Genomic DNA, 9544 nt, shown 5'->3' with positions numbered 1-9544 from the left:
TACTATTTTTTAAATAAGTTAAAATTCTGCGCTACAGGTTTACCTTGCTGAGGGACCACAATACAACACAGGAATTCCCCTAAATGGCTGAAACAGTTTCACCTTGTTGCCAAGACAGGATTTAAGTTCGTTTTAAACATGTTCCCAAATTGTTTAAATTTGGTGCTATGTTTAAAATACTGTTATGGTCCTGATGGAACCACGTTTCAGAACATATGAATTGCCATACCTGGTCAGACAAATCATCTATTTAGTCAATACTCTGTCACTTACAATGAGAATTGCAAGAATCTGTGTAATGCATTAACTTGCCCCCAGGGGATGCTTCCTCCTAATTCCCAGCAGTAGATGGCTTATGCCCTGAAACATGTGAGTGTCTAACCATTTTTAACCTAATGTAACTGTGAATGTTCTCATTTTCCTTACAAATGTTTAATTCTGATAAACTGTTGGAATCAATGATTTTCTTGTGCCACTGAGTTCCACAGGTTAATTATGTATTGTGTTAAAAAAAAAAAAGTGCATTTCACCTAGGTACAGTACAATGATTTTTTCCTCACCTGTGGTAATCAAACAGCATGAAGAGTGAGATGATGCTTCTTTAATGCAAGGAACAGAATGTGGTACTGGACAGTTCCATGGCAGTTGGAAATGACAGTAACAGTCGGTTGGTTTCTTGTGGCTGAAAGACTTGCTCTCAAGTTTTTTCTCTGGAGGAACAGAAATGCTACCATTCCTAGGTTACAAAATAATACTTAGCAAATTATCTCAGTTTTTGGTAGCCAGTGGCAACATTGTTTCAATTTCTATGAAACAGTTAACAGAGATAAAAGAAGAGGGAGGAATAATAGTGGTTTCAAACCAGGTAATATCCTAAAGGAGAGAAATAAATTTCTCCATTGCAAATAGTATTTTTGAAACAGCCTCTGGTGATTTACTGACCCAAGGAAAAGTCCCTACTGCTCTTCCAGGTCTTCACACTTCTTCATTGCATTCAGGCACACAGTTTAGCAGTGATGCAGTGCCCAGATAACCATCCTCCTTGGCTTAGTTCCTAGAAGTCTTGATGCCATGCATTGAAAAAGCAGTGTTGTAATAACCGAGGCCTGGCAGGCCATTGTTAATTGTTAGCCTAACTGGTGAAAAGGGGCCAAAGTTGCATGAATTGTCACAATAATCTATTTTTTAGAACTGTTTAAGAAAAGGTCTGAGGAGACAGAGACTGAATTAATTTAAACAGAAAAGGTCTATTGATACCACTTCAGGACTGTGTTAAGATTATGACTGGTAAACAAATGGAGCAGAGCAGAGCCCAAATTGGTGTGTCAGAAATTAGGCCTAGTTGGTGGACAAATAATGAGAGGATAGATTATTTCACTCATTGCCTTTTTGGGGTACTTAGAAAGAGACATGGGTGGGGAAGAAAGGAATTTTTATCATCACCACCGTGGCTACAGTGGAAGGATTGTTGCTGTGACACCAGAACTTGATACTCCAGTTGGGACACTTGATCATCATCACTGCATCAGCGAGGACCCAAACTTGATACCTGTGAGAACTTGTTCAGTTTTTTCTTCCCTCATGTTCTCCTTTCTACCCCCTATTTTTCTCCTGGTCTCTCTATTTCTCTTGGCTTTTCACCTGATTCTGAAATCAGCTGCACTGCATGGCACCAGCACAGTGATATGACATGCCCATCAGCTCTGCTGGCCTGAGAAACTCCAGTGAAGAACAGGGAGGTGAGCTTGGGTTCAGAGCAACAGGCCAACCTCACAGCCCAAAGCATCCATTCATGACGGAGAACATCAACAAAGCTGTTGTAATGCTGCCTACAGTGACTCAAGAACGTGAGTGCCACCCTCAGGGCAGACTGTTAGGAAGCAGGGCACAAATCCCAAATTGGTTGGGAGTTCTAAACTTAGATGTCACCAACCAATTATCAAGAGTAAACTCCTCAGGCACTGTAACAGCCTTAACATGGTACCACATGCAGTCCCTGTGGATATTCTCTATGCTGCCACCCCAGTGAGTGCACCTTTGTGAAAGATGGTCCCTTAGACCAAGAATCATGGCAAATATCAGGTTATTCCCAGTTCCAAAGGACCAGTAACTTATCCCAGGTCAATTGCACTTTAGCTTTCACACAAAAGACAACATTTATAGCCAATCATATAATAAACTGTATGAAGGTTTATTAAATAGGAAAAGAAAACAAGAGAGTTATTTACAAGGTTAAAGCATGGAAACATAGATGCACAAATGAGTTACAATATTAAGTTTGAAAAGGTAATAGAAGTTTCTACAACCAACAAGTTCTATATATTCTTTACAGCTAACCTAGTCTAAACGGCTGGATATCTCTTGCCACCCAGAATGCAAGCAGCAAAGAACTCTTTAGTTCTTTTTGTTTGAGGTTCTTATCCCACTCCTGCCATGTGCTCCGAACTGCAAACTTAGCAGATGGGAGGAATCCACTTGCATGATTCATCTTTGGGGTTGGAGGGGAGGAGAGCAGAACTACAACATCCCACAGTAGACTGTCTGGTGTTGATGGACCTTACCTGTTTGGAAGGACGTAATGCCTTCTGTTGATTATCATCCCTTCACACTAATTAATGTATCTCTCTTCTGTCTGACGATTTACACAGGCACAGAGGCTCACAACGCAACCACTCAAACCACACCTTACAGTAAGGGATACTGATGTTATAAATGAGATTAATGCATGCAGCAACTCACAAGCATTCAATAAAGACTAAACATATTATTATAATGCTGATATCTATTTAAAAATACTGACAGACAGGTGAGTCAGACTGATTCCAGCTATGTATTTGTCTGGGGCTGGAGCACCCATGGGGAAAAATTGGTGGGTACTCTGCACTCACCGGCAGCCAATCTCCCCACCCCACCTCCCTTGCCCCAACTCACCTCACCTCCGCCTCCTCCTGAGTGCATCGCATCCCAGCTTCTCCTCCCAGTGCCTGCTGCTGTGAAACTGCTGTTTTGTGGTGTAACAAGCTCTGGGAGGGAGCGGGGAGGAGCAGGGATGCGGGGCACTCAGGGGACGAGGCAGGGCTGGGGTGGGGATTTGGGGAAGGGGTTGAAGTAGGGGCAGAGAGGGGGAAGAATTGGGTGAGTACTTAGGGGAAGGGGTTGGAATGGGGGCGGGGCGGGGCGGTCGAGCACCCACCAGCGCCAGCAGAAGTTGGTGCCTGGGCTTGTGGACTCCTCTGTGCTAACCCCAAATGCTTTTGTTTTGCTTGTAACCTTTAAGCTGGACTTCAAGAAGGTCATTCTTGATGAATTTTTGTAAGTGGGTTTTTAAATCTAGCAATAGCCTGAGTTTTCAATATATTTTCTTTCTTTTTGTTTTTAATAAAATTTACCTTTTTTTAAGAACAGGGTTGAATTTTGGGTCCTAAGAGGTTTGTGCACATGTTGTTTAATTAGCTGGTGGCAACAGCTGATTTCCTTTGTCTTCTTTCTCAGCTCTTCCCTGGAAGGAGTGTGGAAGGGCTTGAAGGTACTCCACAGGAAGGAATTCCCAAGTGCACCTTCCTGGGTTCTCAAAGGGGTTTTTGCACTTGGGTGGTGGTAGCATCTACCCATCCAAGCTCAGAGAAAAGCTGTACCTTGGGAGTTTAAGACAAGCACAGAGTAGCCAGTATTAATTTTTAGAATCCTTGCAAGTGCCCATATTCTGCACTCAAAGTGCCAGAGTGGGAAGTCAGCCTTAACAGATGTAGAACAAGATTCCCCATAAGCTGCAGAGCTCATGGGCATGGTGTGTGCAGAACTTCTTACCTAGGATGGCATCTGCCTCCAAGATCTCCCATTTCCTCCTGGTACTGACTCTTGGCAAGTGGGCTCTGAGTTCTCCCTCCTGCTGCCTCTTCCATGGTCACTTCTGCTGCTCTTGGCTAGGGGGAAGTCAGAATTAAGATTCCTACTTAGCTTCCCTTCCCAGACTTGGGAATAAGGAAACTGAAGACCTCAGGACTATCTCCTCAGGCCTGGGAATGGGAGGAAGAGAAGACTGGAAACAACCCCCTTTTCCTGAGCCCTGAATAGTGGGAAGAGACTGAAGATCCTTGTGACCATCCCCTGTGGCTGAAGGCGAGTGAAGACCTCTGCAGACCCTCCCACTTCCTAAACCTGAAAAAAGAAAGGCGGAGATGAAAATCTAGATATCCTTACCTACCTCCCAAGCTGAGGGCCTCTTGCTGCCCAAGTGAGCAGCAGCAGCAGGGCCCATCTTGGCCTGAGGAGCAGAAGCCATTGATTTGGGGGTTGAAGGCACTGCATGATTTTTGGATGGGGAGATAACAGTAGTATATGGCTGAGAGGAGGAGACAGAGACAGCAGTTATTGATTTGGGTGAGGAGGAGGAATAATGGTGAAGAGAGAGAGAGATGGACAGAGAGAATGTGAGACAGGGAAGAAGGGAAGAAGGAGAGAGTGTGAAAAGAGTGAGTGAATGTCTGAGATGGAGTGAATAAGAATAGAAGCTGGATTGAGAGAGAGAGTGAATGACAATAGCTGGATAGAATTTGTAGAATGAGACTGAAGGAGATGGAATGAGGAGAATAACAAAGCAAATGAGGATGAAGAGACTACACTCATAAGTATTAAACTTGAACTCAGCATGTCATTCTGCATGCATTAAAAACCAAGGTAGACTCTCTTGTGTTTTGATATAATTAGCTAGTTTCATGTTGGCATCATGCTGGGGATGGGTCTCCAAGAGAGATGTAGATATGGAGAGTTACACAGGGTAGCTGGCCTAATTTGCCTCCCTAGGTGGGAAAATGATTTTGGTCATGTGACTAACTTGGTCCATGCCTGGATCTGAGGGGTCTGACTTGCTGCACAGAGCCCCAGGAAGGAAGGACTGTGAGACCCTAGCCTTCAAGGGTGACTCACAGCTCAGGAAGGCCAGAACTTTAAAGCCACAGTCCCAAGTGGAGGACTTTTAAACCTGAGGGGTGGGGAGAAAGGAGTCTTTGTAGGAGATGAATGATACTGAATTAGACCCCAGGAGAAGGAGAATATTATTTTAAAGACTGACTGTGACCACATTATTCTGGGGAAACTGAGGAAGGTACCTGCAGGGTCACCCCACGCCACAAGTGGGTGTCGTTTACAGAGAAATATAGTCTTGTGAACCAGCTCAGGAAAGGTGTTCCATCTGTAAGGACCAAGTAGTGTGGTGAGTCTGGCATCACTGCTGAAACTGAAGATGTGAGGAAGTGTCATGGAATAAGACCAGGGCAGAAAGGTCTGAATGGGGCTTGTGGGGATTTGGCAGAGATACGTAAGACTTGAATTCTAGAGTTGTACAAGTCACGTCACATAAGACAGACAAACTGCTCCTAGGCTAGAAGACACAGAGAGTATGTCTACACAGCAAAGAAAAACCTGGAGCTGGTCCCTGCTGAGCCAACTCAGGCTAGGGATGCAGGGCTGTTTCATTGCTGTGCAGATTTTTAGACTCAGACTGGAGCCTGGCTCTTGGGTCCTGCAAAGTGGGGTGTCATTTCAGCAAATTAAATCATCAACAACACATTAGTAACAAGTTGCCTTATTTTTGGGTGTTGGTCTCCTGGCCTCTCCCATTACTATACTTAAAACTTACGGGATCTTGAAAGGTGGGCTTAATTTACATACACATAATTAAACCCCAGGAAGATGACTGCTCTTTATATCTTTCCTATGCCTGCTACCATTTGCTATGCCCCATACCATCTGGGCATCCTAGGTGTGTGTATAAGACCAAAATCTGAATAAATGAGACAGCCTATCCATATGCTAAGGTGATTGCCTCATGCAATCTGTGGCTCTCTCTGTGTCAGACTGGCACGATCCACCCTTGACCATGGAGTCCTGCACCTCATATCGTCCAGGGCTATACTCTGCCCCATCAGCACTCCTGTCTTCCTTGCTCTGTGCCTGCTGCTACCTTTTCCATTCCCATGGTAACCCTGCCCACTGCTATCCAGACCCTGTACTTGAGTCCCATCCTGTGGCCGGCTGTTAATGCCTTAGGGTACGTCTACACTGCACGATTATTTCGAATTAGCTTAAACCGATATTACAAAACAGATCTAATAAAATCGGTTTAGCGCGTCCACAGTGGGATCCTGAAATCGATTGTTTGCGTCCATGGTCCAAAGCTACCATCGATTTCAGGAGCGGTGCACTGTGGGTAGCTGTTCCTCAGCTATCCCATAGTTCCCACTTCCGTGTTGAGAGCACAGTGCCTGATGGGGCAGAAAACACTGCCCCGGGTGGTGCTGGGTACAGCCTCACCCCTCCCTTTGTGAAGGCAGCAGACAACCCTTTGGCGCCTTTTTCGCGGAGTGCATTGAGCAAACGCCATAGCACAGCAATCTTTCCCTTTTTTTTTTCACGTGGTGGTGGGGGGAAATAAACTGAGGAGCTGTTCCCTGAACCACGCCAGACACTGTGTTTGAACCTACAGACATTGGGAGCTCAGCCAAGAATGCAAATAATTTTCAGAGACTGCTGTGGACTGTGGGATAGCTGGAGTCCTCAGTACCCCCTCCCTCCCTTCATGAGCGTCCATTTGAGTCTCTGGCTTCCCGTTACGCTTGTCACGCAGCGCTGTGTATCCTGGAGTTTTTTATTCAAACGCTTTGGCATTTCGTGTTCTGTAACGGAGCTGGATACAACAGATTTGTCTCCCCATACAGCGATCAGACCTAGTATCTCCCGTACGGTCTATGCTGGAGCTCTTTTTCGATTTCAAACTGCATCGCCAGCCGTGCTGATCAGAGCTCCACGCTGGGCAAGCAGGAAATGTAATTCAAAAGTTCGCGGGGCTTTTCCTGTTTACCTGCCCGCTGCATCCGAGTTCAGATTGCTGTCCAGAGCGGTCAGTGCTGCACTCTGGGATGCCGCCCGGAGGCCAATAACGTCGATTTCCGTCCACACGAACCCTAATCCGAGTTATCGCTATCGAATTTAGCGCTACTCCTCTCGTTTGGGAGGAGTTCCGAAATCGATTTAAGGAGCCGTTTAACTCGATATTAATGACGACGTCATGTGAACGGATACAGCGTTAAATCGGTATATCGGCCATTAAACCGATTTAAAGTCGCAGTGTAGACCTGGCCTTAGTCCTGTGCTCACCGCATTGCCCTGAACCACGAACCCCATCTCCCTTGCTGTCCAAGCTCTGTACTCCATATTGTCCTTGTCCAGCACTGTGCCTAACTACTGCCCTTGCCTGGCACTGTGCCTCCTGCACAGCTACTGCCCCTGTCCCACCCTGTTCCCTCATGCCCTGCTTCTGGCCACACCTGACACTGTGCCCCCCGTGCCCCTCCTCCCCCAGTGGCTGGCCCTGCCCCGCACTAGGCTTCCTCCATGCTTAGCTTCTGACCTTGGCCTACACTGCCCCCAACCCCCCATGTCCAGCTCCTGCAGTCTCTGCCCCACACTGTCCAATTGCTGGCCGTACCCCTGCCCTGCACAATGCCCCTTTGCCCTGTACCTGGCCCTGCACCACAGTGCTCCCCGGTGCCCAGCTGCCAACCCTGCCTCACACTGCTCCTCCCGTGTCCGGCTGCTTTCATGCACTGTGCCCTCCGTACCCAGCTACTGGCCCTGGCTTGTCCTCCCCCACCACACGTCCAGCTGCTTGCCCTGCACTGGGCTCCCTCTGTGTCCAGCTGCTGGCTCTGCACTGCACCCCCCATGCCCAGTAGCCAGCCCTGTCCCACATTGTGCCTTGCATCCCATTTCCAGCAGTTGGCCCTGCCCTGCCCCACCCCTGTGCCCAGCTGCTGGCTCTGCCCTGCGCTGTGACCCCCCCCGTGCCCACCCGGGAGCGGGCCCTGCCCTGCGCTGTGACCCCCTGTGCCAACCCAGGAGCGGGCCCTGCCCTGTGCCGCACCCCCCCTGCCCAGCTGCTGCTCCGCAACGTGACCCCCGTGCCCAGGAGCCGGTGACACCGGCCCTGCCCTGTGCCGCGGCCCCCGTGCCCAGCAGCGGGCTCGGCTCTGCCCTGTGCCGCGGCCCCCGTGCCCAGCAGCGGGCCCTGCCCCCTTGCCCAGCTACTGCCCGCCCCAGGCTGCCCCTCGGCCCCGTGTCCCCGCCGCTGTGTTGCGGCCCCCCGCGTCCGCCCCTTGGTAACGCGGTTTCCATGCTCACCGCACCTGCGCACTGAGGCGGCCCAAGCCCCGCGCCGCTCTCAGGTAGCCGGGCTGGAACCGGACTCCCCCTCCCCGGGCACTGGAGCCGCCAGCGGCCCCGCTGCCTTCTCCCGTCCCCCAGCCCGGGCGGCGGCGCAGGCGCGCTCCCGCCTCCCCTAGTGGCGGCTGCTCGGAGTCTAGCGGCGGCGGCGGCTCCCTCAGAGCCCAGCGAGCGCGGCTCGGGCAGCAGGAGGCGGGGACCCGGCGCTGTGTGAAGGGAGCCGCACCGCACCCCCGGCCCGTTAGTGACCATCGCGGCTGCTGGGGAGGAGCAGGAGGCGAGGGGCTCGCCCGTCCCCACCCACCGAGCTGAGGTGAGGCCAGGGCAAAGCATCCTCCCTTTCCTTCTCCCATCCCCGGGCTCCTTCCCTTCATCCCCCTTTTCCTTAGCCCTGCGTCCTTCCTCCGCCTTCCCTTTCTTCTCCCCTTCCCCTCCCACCCAGGCTCCTTCTCCCCGCGGCCACGTTTGACACCCACCAGAAAGAAGCACAATTCTCGCTCTATTTTTAATGCAGTCGTAGTGCTCGCCCAGAGGGAGAGAGAATCAGACAGGCACAGGCAGAGATAATCCTTCCCCTTTCTTTCAAGGATGGACTTGAATTCATGGTCATTTTGGGCAGTGTGTATGGTGGGAAGCGGAGGATTATGTTTAGGAAGGGAAGGAAAAGGGTCAGAGGTGGCTTGGGTCCTTTCTTTTCTCCCCTGCCATCCCTTGGAGGTGATTCTAGCTCCCTATTCTTTTCATTTTCTGTCTCTCTCTTTATTTATTTTTAAAATTTCCCTTTCTTCAGGCACCAGAGGGCTTTTTAGCCATCCACTCTGTGTCTCTAATTTACAGCCTTTCTCTGTTGCTCTGATTGTCTCAGTAAGAAGCCACCAGGAAAGGGGAGGGGGGAGGCTAGCGTGGAGAAAGCAGCTTTTTACACCTTTTCCATTTAGGCCTCTTCCAATTTGTAATACATTTCAAACCACCCGCTTAATATTTGATTTGGAATCCTGCCTGGAAGGTCCTTAGTCCTGTCAAAGCGTTTGATGAGGGGCAAAGAACTAAAGTTTTTAATATGTGCAGTGGAACCTTGTTTTTATCCACAATGTTCTGGGGACATCAAAAACATTCAGATGAATGAGCTTTGAATAATCAGGGGTGGGAAGTGACAGACAAAGTGTTTTATGCTACGGGACATAGCGTGGTTTTGGATTAGGAGCCGATTCTGCAAAACATGGGGTGTATAAACAAGGGTACTTGGTACATAGAGGTGTGATTTTTGTTGCTTTGTTTGCTTCTTCGAAGGGCTGTGTTTTGTTGTGTGCACAGTGAACATGTT

General features: G+C 49.2%; 1 protein-coding gene and 1 long non-coding RNA gene across 3 annotated transcripts in view; one reads left to right on the top strand and one right to left on the bottom strand.

The window, feature by feature from the left end:
- Positions 1-2170: 2170 nt before the first annotated feature.
- On the bottom strand, positions 2171-8283 carry LOC142046907 (uncharacterized). Its single transcript, XR_012656006.1, has 3 exons — positions 8179-8283; positions 5422-5521; positions 2171-3923 (listed from the first exon to the last, which is right to left on the bottom strand). It is a non-coding gene; the product is annotated as an uncharacterized LOC142046907 (long non-coding RNA).
- Positions 8284-8365: 82 nt separating this feature from the next.
- CTNNA2 (catenin alpha 2) overlaps positions 8366-9544 on the top strand; it is an 826679-nt gene continuing 825500 nt past the window's right edge. For both annotated transcript variants that reach the window (XM_075066660.1, XM_075066659.1), the window contains exon 1: positions 8366-8533. The gene's annotated coding sequence lies outside the window, so the exon portion shown is untranslated. The remainder of the gene's footprint in view (positions 8534-9544) is intronic.

The sequence above is a fragment of the Chelonoidis abingdonii genome, chromosome 5 (genome assembly GCF_003597395.2).
Source record: "Chelonoidis abingdonii isolate Lonesome George chromosome 5, CheloAbing_2.0, whole genome shotgun sequence".
Taxonomy (NCBI): Eukaryota; Metazoa; Chordata; order Testudines; family Testudinidae; genus Chelonoidis; species Chelonoidis abingdonii.
The sequence above is the reverse complement of the archived record's forward strand: the minus strand, read 5'-3'. Positions and strand labels throughout refer to the sequence as shown.